The sequence below is a fragment of the Sus scrofa genome, chromosome 7 (assembly GCF_054392235.1).
Source record: "Sus scrofa isolate SSC_HxYL_T2T_F1_AM1 chromosome 7, Sscrofa_HxYL_maternal_Yorkshire_Landrace_v2.0, whole genome shotgun sequence".
NCBI classification, from domain to species: domain Eukaryota; kingdom Metazoa; phylum Chordata; class Mammalia; order Artiodactyla; family Suidae; genus Sus; species Sus scrofa.
The window spans coordinates 100,330,052-100,348,004 of NC_139389.1; positions in this window are offsets into that span (position 1 = coordinate 100,330,052).

The window sequence follows — 17,953 nt, forward strand, 5'->3', positions numbered from 1 at the left end:
GACCCCTAGAGTTAGAAACCAGAGCATGAGAGGGGGTGGCTGCTGGTTGATGCATGTCTAAGTGGTGTGATGAAGTGGTGTTGAAATGGTATAATGCTTTTGTAAGTGTTGGAAAAACTGTAAGCTGCATTTCACTGCTGCTGTGAGAAGGAACTATTGTTGCCAGAGTGAAGAAGTTGCTAGAGTGAGACTCATAGGGATTGCCACAAGAGAAGCAAACAAGAAGGAACCAGGCCTTTCTGCTTTCTCTAGCTCTGTAGTCCCCTCTCTTGGCTCTGATAGGCAGAGCCCAGCAGAGAGGCAGTGGGCAAAGTGGAAACGTGGTTTGCAGAGTCTTTACTCCAGCATCCCAAGGCAGAGTACACGGGGTGCATTTGGGACTGAGAAACATTAGCAGGCATATTTGGGCTTATTTGCTCTTGTTTGCAATAACATTTAGATGTCCTTCCATCTTTCTTTGTCAAATTTTATTTTTGAATGGGTAGAACATTAATATGCTTCGAAAGAAGAAAAAAATATACCCAGCAGTATCCTCTCTCACCTTTCCCTTCAACCCATACCCCCACTTCATTGTTTTCTGATTTATCCTTTATGTATGTGTTTCAAAATTAAGCAGATACATACATTTTCTTATTGTCTTTTGTTAATTTAGACAAAGGCATGTTATATATAACTATTTTCACTTTGCATTTTTCATTTACTGTATTCTGGAAATCAGTTCATGTAGTATTTCTGCAGTCTTTTTCATAGTTTTTCATAGTACTTTGACCAAACTCCATCATTTATTTAACCAACCCATCTTCTGTTTGGGTATTTAAAATATTAATAGTTTTGAAATTACAAGTGATGTTTCATGAACAACCAAGTGCATGGATATTATTTAGTTGTTGGAGGTGTATCTTCAAGGTAAATTCCTAGAAGTGGGACTACTATGGCAAAAGGTGAATGTAGCAATGGTTTTGTTAGATATTGCCAAATTCCTCTTCATTTTTTGTTCCTACTGGCATTAAAAAATGCCCATTTCTCTGGTTTCACTAACAGAGTGTATTTGCAAGATTTTGAAATTTTGCCAGTCTGATGAGTGAGAAATATTATATGTAGATATCTATATAGTTTTTTAAATTTAGTTTTTATTTTATATTGGAATATAGCTGACTCACAATTTTGGGTTAGTTTCAGGTATACAGCAAAGCGATTCAGTTATATATAAATCCATTCTTTTTCAGATTCTTTTCCCATATAGGTTATTACAGAATATTGAGTAGAGTTCCCTATGCTATACAGTAGGTCTTTGTTGATTATCTGTTTTACATACAATAGTGCGTATATGTTAATTCCAAATTCCTAATTTATCCCTCCCTCTGACATTTCCCCTTTGGTGTAACCACAAGTTTGTTTTCAAAGCCTGTGAGTCTATTTCTGTTTTGTAAGTAAGTTTGTTTGTATCATTTTTTTTTTTAGATCTCACATATAGGTGATATATGATATTTTATATCTATATAGTTTTAATTTACATATATCTTGTAAGTGAGGTTAATGTCAATTCATATTTAAGGATGAGTGTTACATCATTTTTGTTGTTAATTTTCTGTTCATGTTTTTTACCCATTTTTTACAGAGGATTTTTGTTCTTTTCCCCTTGACTTTAAAAAGTTATTTATATGTTAAAAATTTTATCCTTTATCTGTGATACATACTGTAAATATTTTTTCTAAATTTTTTTTGATTTTGTTTGAGTTTTTGCCCTGCAAAAGCTTAGTTTTTAAAAAGTAATTAAATTTATCCATCTTTTATCTTATTGCATTTTCATTTTGAAACTTAATTAGAGAGAATTTCCCCATACCCAAGTTGTAGAGCGATTTACTCATACTTTTTTTTTTTTTTTCTTTGCTTATTTGGGGCCACACCTAAAAAAGCATATGGAAATTCCCAGGGTAGGGGTTGAATTGGAGCTACAGCTGCCAGCCCTACACCGCAGCCACAGCAACACCAGCCACAGATGTGACGTATACTGCACATCTAGCCACATCTGTGACATATACTGCAGCTCCCAGCAATGCTGGATCCTTAACCCAATGAATGAGGCTAAGGTTTGAACCTGCATCCTCATGGATACTAGTCAGGTTCGTAACCTGCTAACACAATGGGAACGTGCAGTATTTTCCTCTAATACTTGTGCTGTTTCAATTTTTGTATTTAGATCTTTGATTGACTTGGAGTCTATGGTGTCTTCCCAGATGGCAGTTTTGGTTCTTCATTGCTGTGTAACAGACTGTTCCAAAGCTTCATGACTTGCAACAAGATCCACGTTTTTATCTTCCACAGTGTTGTGTGTAGATTGGGCTCAGCTGTGCAGCTCTGCTGCTGCTCTTGCTTGGGTTCCCTAGGGCAGCTGCAGGGCTATGCTCCAGGAACTTCAATCACCCTTCTGGTGTGGCCAGTCTGGGGGTCTCAGCGTATAGTTACCATCCTCCACCTGCATGGGGCCTTAGTTCCTGTAACAAAACTCAAAGGTGTATATCTGATTGTTATGCATGTCCATTGAGGAGGAACTAGGACTCTGTTTTGTCACCGTGCTACTGTTTCTTGACTGCTTTTCCTTTGTTTCTACATTCCCTTATTTCCCTGATTAGTAACTGCTTGAATCTCAATCTGTCCTATGGAACTCAGGGATCATCTAGGAGGCTGAATGAAGCCTTTTTCCTGTAAGCAAGAAACAGGGGACACAGTAAGGCTTTTGTGTCCAGGAGGGCCCCATAGGGTCCTGCTCTGTTTCATTTCCTAACACATTAAGCAGTGTGGTATGATGGAGGGAGTATTGATCAGGGAGACTTGGATTCTAGTTTTGATTTAACTGTGAGTGGCTGCTTAACGTTAGATAAATCACTCTATAATTAGACCAGGGGCTTTCAAAGTTTTGATCACATCTCAAAACAAAAACTGCATTTTATGTCATGCTCTAATACTTCTGTATCTATATATATGTTCTTGGGTGGCTGGGGAGTGAAAGAGCAAAACCATAACCACTAGATCTCAAGAGCTAGCAGGCTTGATATAGGTCCCCAAGCCTTGTTCCTTTGGGAAAAAAAATTGGCAAAGAAACTGAGAGTTGTGAGGTAAATAATATGTTCATTAAGAGAGAAGATGAGAGGATGTATGTGGAGAAAGCACTGGTAGGCTCCAGTGGCGGAGACAGAGAGAGAGGGAAAGAAAAGAGAGCAACAAATGTGCTTTGGAGGTGGTTTAAATCACTTGTATGGGGGCAGTCCTTCTGGGCTTCCTCTGGTCAACCATCTTGCTTTGTCTGGCCTTGAGTCCACATTTAGCTTGACTCAGGGCCCTACCCTGTGTACATGCACATCTTTTGTCCAAGATGGATTCTAGGGCAAGGGTTTCTGGGAAATTGACAGGATGTACTATAGTCTGGTGTCCCCCACCCCCGCTTCTCTGACCCCTAAGGAACCTTTCTGCACATATGTAGTTCTGGAGGTCTCCTTGACCTCAAGAATGGGAAATATGTGGTCTCTTTATCTTTTATCCAAGCAGGACACAGCTCCTCCTTGCTCCTGCCATAATCTTTATCTTGAAGTATCTGTCCACAGGGGACAGCTTTCAGTTGCTCAGCCTGGGACCCATCTATCTTCTGCCTCATATACAACTGAAAAAAAGGTGCATAACTCCTTACTATTGGAGTATTATGTTAATTTTCTATTGTTGTACAACAAATTACCACTGATGCAGTGGTTTAAAACAACATACATTTTTAAAAATTAAAGTATAGTTGATTTACAATGTTGCACCAATTTCTGCTGTATAGCAAGGTGACCCTGTCATCCATATATGCATTCCTTTTCTTCCATCATGGTCTATCCCAAGAGATTGGATATGGTTCTCTGTGCTATAAAGTAGGACCTCATTGCTTATCCATTCTCCATGTAATAGTTTTATATCTACTAACCCCAAACTATCTGTCCATCCCACTTCCTCCTCCCTCCCCCTTGGCAACCACAAGTATGTTTTCTATGTCTATGAATCTGTTTCTGTTTTGTAGATAGGTTCATTTGTACCATATTTTTAGATTCCACATGTAATTGATATCATTTGGTATTTGTCTTTCTCTTTCTGACTTATTTCACTTAATTTGGGAATCTCTGGTTACATGCATGTTGCTACAGATGGCATTATTTTGTTCTTTTTTATGGCTTAGTAGTATTCCCTTGTATATATGTACCACATGTTCTTAATCCGTTTATCTGTTAATGCACATTTTGGTTGTTTCCATGTCTTGGCTATTGTGAATAGTGCTGTAATGAACATAGGGGTGCATGTATCTTTTTGAATTGTAGTTTTGTCTGGATATATACCCATAAGTGGGATTGCTGGATCATATGGTAGCTCTATTTTTAGTTTTTTGAGGAACCTCCATCCTATTCTCCATAGTGACTGCACCAATTTACATACCCACCAACAGTATCAGAGGGTTCCCTTTTCTCTACATCCTCTCCAGCATTTGTTATTTGTAGATTAATTAATGATGATTATTAATGATGACCATTCTGATTGGTGTGACTGGTGGTACCTCACTGCAGTTTTGATTTTCATTTCTCCAGTAATTAGTGATGTTGAGCATTTTTTCATGTGCCTACTGGCCATCTGTATGTCTTCTTTAGAGGAATGTTTATTTAGGTCTTCTGCCCATTTTTTGATTGGGTTGTTGGGTTGTTTGCTTTTTTTTTTTTTATTACTCAATGAATTTATCACATTTGTTTGCTTTTTGGTTGTTGAGTTGTTTGAGTTGTAGAACAACATACAATTTTAATCCCAGTTTCTATGGGGCAGAATTCAGGTGTAACCTAGCTGGATGCTCTGCTCAAGGTCTCACAAGGCTGCAGTCAAGGTGTCAGCTGGCTCTGCTATCTTACTTGCAGCTCATATGGTTGTTGGCAGAAATTATTTCCTTGCATCTGTAGAATTTGTGGCAGCTTGCTGCTTCTTCAAGGCTAATAGGAGAACCTCTCTTTTAAAGGGCTTACATAATTAGGTCAGGACCATCCAGGGTAATCTCTCTTTTGATTATCTCAAAGTCAACTGATTATTGTTGACTGAAGAAAAATGCACAGCCTAAAAGTTGTGACTTATGTTTTATTTGGGGACTTTATTGAGAACTATAGCCCTGGTTGCCTCTCACATAGCTCTGAGGAACTGTTCTGAAGAGGTAAAGTAGGAGATAGGATATACAGGAGTTTTTGCTGAAAACAAAACAAAACAAAATGTGTAGTTGAACATAAAAAGATTACTGCTAATTACCAAAAAAAAAAAAAAAAAAGACGTCTCAAGTTTAGTGCTTTTCTTTGTGTGGGAAGATGCAGGAGCCTGGGATTATTGAAATCATTCCTTTTAATATATTCACATCCTATATTTTTCTATCCAGAATTCCCCTCAGGGCACATCATCCAGAAGGCTGCAGTGGCTGATGGTGGGCAACATTCAATGTTTACTGGAATGGCAGTCAGTAGTTTTTGTTTACTAAAATGGCAGGCAACATTTTTTTTTTCCCTTTGGCCCTCATTATGAACTTTAATGATTCTGAAAAATCCCTTCCTTTGCTATGTAACTATCATAATATTGGGAGTGATATCCCACGGTATTCACAGGTCTTGACCACACTCAAGTGGAGGGGGTTACATAAGGTCATTGGGGAGGTCATCTGAGAATTCCGCCTGCCACAAATATGATGTGCTCTGATATTTTCTACTCTTCTCTTAAAAAAATTAGATTTTGTCATTCAACTAAGGGGTTGGGACCACTAGCTTGAAAACCCTGGATTGGATGATTTTTAAGGGCCAAGAATCCATGTTCTTAGTGGCTTAAGAACCCTTGGGCATGTGGAGGGCTCTGGCCACAGGGCAGGAGACAATGATATTAATAACTTGTGCAGAGATCTTGAAGGTAGTGGTGCTAACTTGGCTCTGCTCCTCTCAGAGAGCTCCTGTCCTTTCAGTTTGGGAGGTGAGCCTCTCCACATGCTGCTGAAGTTGATCTGGACAACTCCCAAGAGGAGGGAACAATCAGGACAAGCTCAGAAGCAGCCAGCAGTCGAGGACGCTGCCTGGCTCATTAGCTTAAAGGAATTCCTGGGAGGCAGAGTGATGTGGGGGAGCAGGAAACAGGCCCAGGCCCAAAATGGCCTCCAGCTGTGTGACCTGCTCAGGACAGTTCTCCTTTCTGGGCCTCAGTTTCTACCTCTGAAAAAGAAATGCCTAAGAACCCTTCCCAGTCAGAACATTTATGACTCTGAGAGGAGCAGAATTGCCATATCTCTTAGAGGCTGAGGCAAGAAGGGGACCATCTCCAACAGGTGGCTTCATTCTGCTGGCCAATAACTGGGTGTTTTCCAGCAAAGTTTAGCTGTGAGGAGCCAGACTCTGAACTCTCCAATAGCGGGGATAAGGGCTTTCTCACCTTTGGGTTTCTACCCAGGCTTAGAGCCTGACACCTAAGATTTTATTTAGCTAAACAAGGGGACTCTAGTATGAGGGATTTTTGTTGTTGTTGTTGTTGTTTGCTTGTTTGTTTAAGCTCTGGGGTCCCAGATCCCACTTTGAAAGGCATCATCTTGCTCATGGAAAGGACTGATCATGAACACCTCAGCCAGTGGGGCTATGAACACTGCCTTCTAAAGGATTTTTTAAAAAATCAGAATTCTTTTTTTTTTTTTTGTCTTTTGTTGTTGTTGTTGTTGCTATTTCTTGGGCCGCTCCCACGGCATATGGAGGTTCCCAGGCTAGGGGTTGAATCAGAGCTGTAGCCACCGGCCTACGTCAGAGCCACAGCAATGCAGGATCTGAGCCATGTTTGCAACCTACACCACAGCTCACGGCAACGCCGGATCATTAACCCACTGAGCAAGGGCAGGGACTGAACCCGCAACCTCATGGTTCCTAGTCGGATTCGTTAACCATTGCGCCACGACGGGAACTCCAAAAAAAAATCAGAATTCTTTCTATTCAGAGGCTTCTGGAACTTTGGGATGTGCCAAAGCTGGGTGACAAGAGACAAGGGTGCTAGTTCCTTGGGTCTGTCTGAGAACCTGCAGGACATTGTAGCACCTCAGCTTCTTTTAGAACCACTCCCAGCTCCTTTCTCGGGTGGGAAGGTGAGGTGGGAATCCAGGACAGGAGGGAGAAGACATATGGGCTGAAGTGGGAAATGGAAAAAGAGAGGTAGAGGTGGGAGGAGGGAAATAAAGGAGAGAGAGAGAAAGAGAGCAAGGCAGAGGAAAGGAGGGAGAGAGAAGCAAAGAGAAAAAGATAGATTTTTAATGATAGATTTTTCTCCCCTGGGAATTTTCCAAGGCAATCCCCTCCTCCCAAACCCAATATCCTATCTCTCTATCTCTCTTTGTCTCTGTCTCTGTTTCTATCTCTTTTCTTTCTTTTTTTTCCTAACAAGAGTTACTGAGCTACTGCAAAGAGAGCTGAACTGTGACACCCACAAGTCCACTTTGGGATGAGTAAGTGGACTGACCATCCACACAGAGAGACCTTCTGGGCTTTGGAATTAGGTGGCTCTTAAACAGAAACATATTCACCAGTATCAGCACTTATCAGTAATAAATAAGGTCTCCATTTGTTAACTCATTTGTAACTTCTAAGTCCTCAGCTGGCAGAAGCCTTGGTGGGAAAGAAGAGTACTACTTTCCTGCCCCCTCAAATGTCCCACATGGTAGGAAAACCTGCCTGCCTCTCAGGGCTGCTGGGAGAAAGAGGCATCCATGATGAGGCTTCTTGTAAGTGAAGGAAGTTGGGTTTAGGATGGCTGAGGGATAAATAACTTCATGTGGCCTTTCTCTCCCCAGTGACACCTGCCCCTTCCAGAGGAGGCCACTGTGAGGTGGGTGGAGGGAATGTGTCCTGGCCTCTGTGGTTGCTGCTGAGTCAGCCATGGACTGGGAGGAGAAAGGCCCTGCATGACTCATCAGCAGCTGTTTCACTGCCCCAGGACAGCACCTTGAGAAGTGTGTGTATACAGGGGCTCACAACCAAGTCAGGGAGCCCAGCCTTGCAAGCTGAGGAAAGGAGGCACAGAAGCCTGAGAAGAGGGGGGTGTTCCAACCTCTCCTTGAAAAGAGAATAGGTGATTGTGTAGGGCAAGGGCCCTGACATCCATCTGAGAGTTACCCAAGGGACCTTGTTGCAATACTCATTGCTTTCAGTATTAACATAAGGAAAGCTAATTCGGAAGGTGAGCCCACTGCAAAATAACCACTGTGATACATTTACAAAGGAATGAATTCTCTGTTGTTTGGAATTGTTTTGCCCTCTCCTTCCATTAGCATGGCTTATAGTGAGCCAAGTGTGAACCACAGTTGTTCCATAATGGAAGAGTATGTAGTAAGGGCCACAGGAGTGCTGTAGACAACATACACAAATAGATTTCAAGGAAGAAGAGATCATTTTAGGTAGGGGTGCCAGAAAAGATTTCATAGAGTTGGAAATTGAATTAGGCTTTGAACCTGGGGTGATATTCTATGACATAATTTGTAAGGGCTCCTATGATTTTATTGTGTAATTTTACCATAATTTACTTAATCAATTCCCTATTGTTAAACATTTATTTCCAGTTTTTTGGTATTATAAGTAACACTATAATGAACATCCCTATACATACATTTTTATGAACTTAACCAAATTTTGTTGAAGGATATATTTCTTGAAAGGGAGTTGATGAGTCAAAAGGTATGCACAAAATTTTTAAATTATAATTTCTTTTTCTGATTACCAAATTAATACATACTCACTATAAAACATAGTAAAAGGGTTTGGTTTTGAACATGAAAGTCTCCTGTAATCCTATGTCCTGGAAATATTTTTCTGATAACAGTTTGGTATATATATTTTAAACTTTTTTCAGTGAAACACTAATATGCTGTAACAGACACACCTCCAAAGGCTGACTTTCTGTCATACTTAGAATTAATTCCAGAGCCCTTGCCATAGGCTGGCCCCAGGCAGCCTCTGTGGCCCCATGTCCCACCACTCTCCCCTCCCTTTTACTTTCATCCAGCTGCAGGGGTCTCCTTGCTGTTTTTAGAGCCAGTAAAACCTGCCACTACTGCCAGCCTTGTGATGGCTGATCTTCCTATTGGAATATCCTTTTCCCAGATATTCACAAGATTCTTGCCCTCACTTTATGCAGATGTCTGCTCAGATGTTACCAGTTTAGATCTTCCCTGATCACCCTGCCTAAAATAGCCCATCTCATTGCATCTATCATTCTCTTCACAGCACTTATTATCTGACATTGTGTGTGTGTGTTTATTGTTTATTTAGAAAGCTGTGTGAGAACAAGGACTGTTGTTTTCTGAACATCCCCAGCACTTGAAACAGAAACTGGCACATAGCAGGTGCACAATAAGTGTATGTTGAATAATTGAATAAAATGAAACTAAACTATATTTATCATTCTGAAACATCCTTTTTTTATTTAACAGTATATCAAGGATATTTTTTCACATTGTTATATAAACATTTTTAGTACTTTCTAAGGCTCTGTAATAGTATTGTAATTTACTTACCAGTTCTCTTTTGATGGGCATTTGGGTTGTTCCCCAGTTTTTCATTATACAGACAGTGATGCATTGCACATCCTTAAATACATATCTTTGCATGCTTTTAATGTTGTATATCCTTTATCTGAGGTGATGAAAAAACCTATAAGCATAAATGTCTAGTATAATGTTGGAAATGCAGACTTGGAGCTGATAGATACCAACCTGCAGGTAGACTGGAGACGTCTTTATATATTTGATCATTGAAATCATAGGAATCAATGAAATATAAAGAAAGAAAATGAGCAAAGCTCAGAAACAATCATAAGCAATGTCTGTACTATGTAAGTAGGCATATAGGCATCAGGAGGAGGGCAAGAAATTATTAATTCAATAAGTATGTGTTGATGATACTTTCTAAAGGTTGGGAATGCAGCACATGAGTGACAGAGACCTTGCCCCTGCCTTCCTGTGGCTTAGAGTACAATGAAAAGAAGGATGTGGAGCGTAACAAAAGAAATCCGAAAAACGTAATAGGGTGAATAGAACAGGGTGGCACTGAAGTACAGAGAGGGGAACTACCACAGAGCAGAGATTTTAAGGAAAGTGTTCTGGAAGTAATGTTTAAGCGGAGACTGGGGTAAATAAGAGTCAGTCAGAAGAAGGGGTGGGCGTCAGGAATGGGAAAGTGTTTCAGACTAATGGAGGGAGGTGTGAGGGAGCATGGTACATCCAGGTCACTGAAAGAAAAAAGGTTTTCGTGACAAAAGCATTGAGAGTAATGAGTGTTGGGGAGAGATGAGATTGACCGGTATGTAGCACCTGTCTGGGCCGTGTCAAAGGAATTGACTTTTATTTTAAAGGCAATGAGTTTTAAGCAGGGAGTTCATGTGATCAGAGTTATATTGGAAAATGACTGTGGCCACAGTGTGGACAATGTATGGATGGTGGAATGGGGCATTGAAGTGATCAAGGGAGAGGAACCGTTAAGAATCAAGAAGAATGGATATAGAGTAATGGTGTTGGGCATAGAGAGCAGTGGATAGATTTCAGAGGTATTTCAGGGGATCAGAAGGTATAATTGACAGGACTTGGTTACACATTAGATTTCGGAGGAGGGGGAAAGTAAAGAATCAACGATGATGTGGAGCAAAGATGATGAGCACTTTCTGGCTTGTGTAACTGAGACAGGAGGGGAAGCTGGAGAGAGGCTAAAGATGAAAAATTCAGTTTTGGAAATACTGAGGTTGAGGTGTGTGTGAAATAACCAAGAAGACCAAGTAGGCAAAAGAGAGAGAGATCTGGGCTGGAGGTCAATTTATGTGTCACCAGTGTCCAGATGGTATTGACACCATTGGAGAATGTCAAGTCCACGAGAACAGGGACTTGTTGTACCTGATCTGACTTACAGTGGGTGCTTAATAAATATTTGTGGAGTGAAGGAGTAGAGGAGATCACTTAGGAAAAGTGAGAAAAGATTGAGGTCCAGGACAGAATCCTGAGGAGTACCAGCACTACATGGAAGGAGAGATGCCTCTCAGGGTGCAGAAAGGAAGCAGTCATGGGGCTGAAGATTGAGTTCTAGTTCCAATGGCCAGTGATTTAATCAAGCATGCCTTTGTAATGAAGCCCCCATAATGGAGAACTTCTGGATTGGTCAACACTTGGAGAACAGGGGAGAGAGGTGAGCTCAGAGACCATAGCTGTGCCCGTCACATCTCTTCCATCTGGTTGTTCCTGTTATATCCTTTTACAATGAATAGGTAATCGAGTGAGTAAAATGCTTCTAATCTGTGAGTTACTCCAGCAAATTAATCAAGTGCAAGGAGAGGGTTGTTGGACCCTCCAGTGTAGCTAAGATAATCTGTCTAATAATATGTTATCTCCAATCTAAGTCAGTTGGTCAGAGGCACAGGTAACAACTTGAACAACCTTCTACCTGGTGGGTGAAGTGGAAGGAAGGAGGGAGGCAGTCTTGTAGGACTGCCTGTGAAGTCTGACCCCAGCCGTGATTAGAAGTTTGGAATTTTCATCCCTGCCCCCCCATTCTCTAGAGAGGGGAAAGGGGTTATAAATGGAGTTAATAATAGATCATGCCTGCATGAGGAAGCCTCCAGGAAATTCCAGTAGCAGGGGGTTCAGAGAGCTTCCAGGCTGGCAAATACATCCACACTGGGAAGTTGACCCCCCCCCCCGCAACTCCATGAGGACAGAAGCTCCAGTGCTCAGGACCCTCCCAGAGGTCACCCTGTGTGTGTCTTCATCTGGCTGTTCATCTGTATTCTTTATCACATCCTTTACGGAACTGGTGACCTAAGTGTTTCCCTGAGTTCTCTGAGCTGCACCAACAAATTAATTGAACCTGAGGAGGAGGTTGTTGAAACCTCTTATCTGTTGTTGGTGGGTCAGAAGCAGAGGTGATAACCTGAACTTGCAACTGGTGTCTGAAGTGGGGAGGGGGTGACAGTCTTGGCGACTGAGCCCTTACTTGTAAGATCTGATGTTATCTCCATCTAGATAGTGTCAGAATTAAGTTAAATTCTGACACTAATTTAAATCCCACTTGTGTCTGAGATTTGCTTGTTGTTGTAGGGAACCCCCCCCCATATTTGGTGGTCAGAAATGCATTGTTCTGTGTGAGCAGTAAAGGAGACTCACAGGGAAGAAAGATATAGTAAGGGGGAATTAGGTCTTTCCCTGCACAGGAAGGAGAAAACTAGGTTTTTCTTTTTACACCTACCTACTTCCAATAAAATCCCAACATCCTAGAAGAATTTTTGGGGTAGAAGTTCACAAATTCTAAACTGTATAGGAAAGTAAAAGATCTAGAATAACTAAAACAATATTAAAAAAGAACAAAGATGTGGAACTTAAACCGAGTTCAGAACTTACTGTAAAGCTACAGAAATCAAGAAAGTAGGGTATTGGGGGTAAGAACAGTCATACAGATCAAAATTGAAAGGAGTCCAAAAAAGGGCTACATTTATATGGCTAAGTAATTTTTTGATGACGTTGCAAACTCGCTTCAGTGGGAAGATGATAGTCTTTTCAAAAAATGGTGCTGAAACAACTGGACTGTCATGTTGAACTTGATCCTTACTTCATACCATATACCAACATTAGAGATAAGTCATAGAGCTAAATGTAAAAGCTAAACTGTAAAGCTTTTAAAAGAAAACATGGGAGAATATATTCACAACCTTGAGGTAGGCAAGTTTTTTGTTTTTGTTTTTTTTTTTCAGACAGGTTACAGAAAAAAAACTGTAAAAGGAAAAGTAACCCAATCTGTTAGATTGCATCAAAGTAAAAATTTCTGCACCATTAAGAAAATGAATAGGCAAGCCACAGACTGGGAGAAAGTATTTGCAAAACAGAAAAAGTTGTTAATAAAATATAAAGCATTCCTACAACTGAATAATAAGAAAAAAAGTAGCCTAATTTAAAAAATATGAGCAGACATTTCAGGAAAGAAGATATACAGATGGCTGGTAAGCACATCAAAAAGTGCTTAACATCACCAGTCAGCAGGGAAATGCAAATTAAAATAAATACACACCTACTAGAATAGCTAAAATTAATATACTGACAACACCAAATGTTGATGAGGATGTGGAGCAACTGGAACACTCATACACTATTTTGGAAAACAGTTTGGCAGTTTCTCAGGCACATACTTGGAGCCAGCAATTAAATTTCCAGGCATTTACCCAAGAGAAATAAAAGCATATGTCCACAAAAAGACTTGTATAAGAATGTTCCTTCCTGGCTTTGTCACTTAACCAGCTGAGTGACCTCAAGCATATGACATTACCACTCTGCACCTCAGTTTCCTCTTATGTAAAATGGGGTTAATATCAATGTACTGAATAACCTGAAGGGGAACCAATGATGCCAAATACACAGGCCTCCTGAGAAACAGTCCTCCCAATGTGGTTGTCATGGCTTGTACAGCTTGTATTGCTGGTGGTCCAACTTTACTCCTCTGGAGGCAGAAGATAGGATAAGTTCTAGAGCACAAGCTGGAGGTCTTGGCTGAGTCAGAGCTGAAGTTAGGCTTATCCGGCATACAGAGTATGAGTCAACCCTCTCCCCAGGCATATGTTCCTCTAAGAAGCTGTTTCTGCTGAAGAATCTCCTAGGAAAGGAAACGAGCAGCATTCTCATGTGGGATTCAGAAGTTGATAAGTAAGTCTGAGAGCCTTCCAGGCTAGAGAAGGGATGAGAAAGCATTTAACATAAATGAAGAATGATCCAAACTCAACTACATCTGCTATATCTGACTTCCCAGTGGACAGGGCTGCATTTGGCAGGTGTAAAGTACTTTATTGGTATTCTTTGTGGTTGACTGTTGAGCTTCCCTTCGAGCCAGCCACAGCGATCCCATTCCCCTTGCCAGAGATTAGATTAATAATAGGAATGTACCCAATTCTGGCTAATGAGACATGAAAGGAATTCTACAGGGAACTTTTGGAAAAAGTTTCCATGCTTCTAAGAAGCAGGCGTAGGAAGAATTTGCTTTTCTTTCTCAGGATTGGTTAACTGTCTGGTGAAGACATCTTGTTGCCACAAAGGGAGCCAACTGGAGGCTAAAGCCAACATCTTGAGGATAGCAAAACAGAGAGATTAAGACATACTGGGTCCTTTATATGTTGCGCACACATTGTGCTACACCTGGTATTCACTACTTCTAATTCTCATTAGTGAGATAATATATTTCCTTATATGTTTGAATCTGGGTTTGTGCTGTTACTTGTAGCAAAAGCACCATATTACTTGTGGTAAGAGTATCCTAACCAACAGAGCATGGGACTGGAATTTCTATCTTAGCTGGTGGGAGCTTAGCGTTAATAAGATTTGAGTATTAAGGTGATATAACTGGTATCTTTACCAGGACAGTGGTGTCATTCATACTTCTATACATGTGACTCTTATTTAGAACCCTCTGCTCTCCCCCACTTTAATCAAAGTAAACCTGATTCTTAGACCCCAGTTCTGTTCAGCGGGCACTCTAATCCGTCATTTTGGGGACTCAATCCCCTGATAGATTATGCAAAATTGGGTGAAAGTGTAGAGACATCCAATCCACTCATCAGCTCATATTCCACACTGAGTTTTCCTCTGATGCCTCAGGTCTCTTCTAGTTTGGTGACTTTGTTGTTTCTGAGTCATGCTTAGGGCTCAGGAATCTTTGGTGAGTCTAGAAACTCAGTGTCTAAAGTCTCATGTCCTCTTGAGATCTGGTCCTTACCCAGGACCTGGAATGGGGTCTCATAATCAGAGTTTGTTTTTGTTTGTTTATCTTTTTCTATCTTTCTAGTCTCTGATCACTCTCCTTTCTCTTTCCTTGTCCTTCAAAGCCCTCCTCCTCCAAATCACCACTCCCCTTCTCCTTCTGGGTATCTCTATCATCTCCTCCATGAGCCAGGGTTTTTACCCAGACAGGAAGATCTGTTAGCTTCAAAGAGCTTCTGTTTTCTGTCCTGCACAAATGCCTATCAAGAAAAAAAAAAAAAAAAAAAAAGCCTGACTAGCAGTGCCTGCTTAGTAAGAGAAGGCAATGGATCAACACAGTGAATGAATTAATAATCATAGTTATTTTGTCACAGGTACCTCAGAGGTGATGTGGGTGAACTCAGCCCAGTAGGAGGGCTGGCTTTATGGTGAGCGGCAGCCAGCCAGCCAATTAAAGTGGGTCACAGAGAAAGAAGGTGGGTTCCTCAGCATGGCTGGGGAAACTTTCCTGGTAATTGTGAAACCTGCTTCACAGCCTGGAATCGAGGGCCTCGGAAGCTGGCTGTCTCTTTCCCACTTCGAGTGCCTGGGCGTTCTTAAAAAGGCATTTCCATTCCCATAAGCATTTCCTCCATCTCTCCCTTGTGGTCACACATGGGGCTACTATAAACACTAACTGCATGAGGGAGTGGGGAAGATCAAGTAAGATAATGGACGTGAAAGCTGTTTGAGTTTTCTGAAGAGACAGGAGACACTGGCAACACACCCAAGCTTGGAGCAGCTCCTGGTCTTCCCTACCTCCTCTGTGGAGGTCAACCCTTCTTGTGGCCCTGGAGGTTCCTGGCAGCCTGTAGCTGCCGTGGTCTCCCAGGTGGCTCTGGGGCTTCCGTGATTCTGAACCTATCCTGGAGGTAAACATGAGCAACAGAAGTATATGCCTCTGGGATTTAGATAGTATCTTCCCATTTATAGCTGAAAGGACCTTTGAGATCATTAAAGCCAACTCCCTAATTTACAGATAAAAGCCCGGAGAGGACAGGGGATTTGGCTCAGGTCACGTGATGTTACAAGGGGATAACACCAGGGTGCAGGTTCTTTTCTCCCAACCTTCCCTTATCACTCCGATCTCCTAGTCTTGGTTCTATCCCTGGATCCTCAGGTGCTTTTGAATACTACTGTCTTAATGCTATGCTATGCGGTGCTATGCTATGCTATGCTATGCTATACTATACTATACTATAATCTTGTTGCTGCCTCTGAGGCCAGCACATCTCCTGCTGAAGGCTCTCTCTGAGCTGTTGGGTTGTGGAATGATTAACCCAAGAACAATGTAGGCGTGTAGAGCTCACAGGCCACATATCTTGGGATAGGCTCTTGCTCATTCTCTCTCATCCTTAGAACATTTTTAGAAGGAAATGGTTACTCAGAAGACAGCCTTGGGCATTTCTCATTTTACAGTTATATTCTGGGCATGCTCATTTGGACTCTGAACTGAAGTATTTCAGTCTAGAAACACCTGCAGTCAACCATGACACAAACAGATCTAACAAACGTCTTGGGCATTCTGATACAGGTAGCCTCTAGAGCACCCTGTAAGAAACATCAGTTGGTGAGCTTGGGCAAAAGCTTCCTAGGGTGATAATGAGAATTTAATAAGATTATGGAATGTAAAGTACTTAACACAATATCATACACATGGTAAGCTCTCACTGTTGTTGCTGTTATGATTATTTTAATTACGTCACTGTTCAGTTAGAGGCTCCTTGGTACTACTGCCTGTTTTTCATCTCTGCCTGGTCTGAGATCTTCTGTTAGTCTTCTTCATCAACCCTCTACTTCCCAATGCTATTGAATAGATTTCTTATCACTTACTCCCAGCCTAGACTAACCCCCTCCTCCTCGACCTGTCAACCACACACATACACACACACACACACACACACACACACACGCACACACTCAGCCTGTGCTCCAGTTTGGCACATTGCCTCCTGTAAAATCTGGTTGTCAAGGTGTTGAAAGTATTAACAGAAGTTGTCTTTGGGTGGGTGAGATTGTAGGTGGTTTTTAAAATTTCCTTTATTTGTTTGTATTTTCTGATTTGTTTTTTTCATGGGCAGATATTACATTTGTACCAAGAAAATATTATTTTTAATTTGTATAAAATCTACTCACTACCTCTAGGAAACTTTCCCTGAAGCGTTCTATTGCATTCTGAGCACTCCTTTTATCTTCCCGCCCCCTCTGGCTCTCTCTTCCTTGTGCTCTATACTGTATTTGCATTCACTTGTTAAGTTGCTCTGTAGATGTTCTTAAAGGGATTCAGCATCCATGAGCAGGCAGTAAGCACCTTGAGTGTAGAGACCGTATCATCTCTTCTGTAGAAATAGCTTGAATGTTTCTTAGAGCTCTGCACCCTGTGTCTGTACCACTAAACCTAGGTGACAGAGAGTCAGGAGTGCTTGGTTAATCAGGACTTGGTTCTGTCCAGCTGAACTTCCCATTGTCCCCATTTTACAATCCCTGACACCAGGGCTAACAGCAGAGTATGGCTTCTGTGGAACCCCGATGGATATACAGGGTAGCTTTCATCCGAGACTGGCTCTGCTCTGAGGTTTGGGGCAGTGTCTTACCCTGGGCTTGGGTTTCACCCAGATCCTGCAAAATCTCCAGACCGTTACTTGTGTGACACAGAAAAAATCTCAGGTAGCAGAGCCATAGGTGGGAGAGACTGAGGGGCACACAGGATGTGGAAGGGCTGAGAGTGTCATACGAAGGGGAACAGTCTGGGAAGTCTTCAGAAAAGAGGTAAGTATTGGATGGACCAAAGGGATAGGTGAAGAGATGGAGAGATGGGGGTGGAGAGAAAGGCAGGAGGCAGGGTGCGGTACAGAGGAGAGAAGGCAGGGCTGGAGGATAGGAGCTGGCTGATAGGGCTGTGGAGGCAGCAGTGAAACCTAGTGATTACAGACTCAAGCTCTGGAGTCCAAAGACCGGTGTTCGAGTCATTAAACTAACTATATGATCTTATCTTCACAGGCCTGGGTTTTTTCTCATGTGTGTAACCCGGCTAGTGGTAGTTCCTTCCTGTTAGGATTTTATAAGGAGTTAATGAAATAATGCTTGTAAAGTACCTTTAAATAAATGCTAGCCAAGTTTACTACTATTATA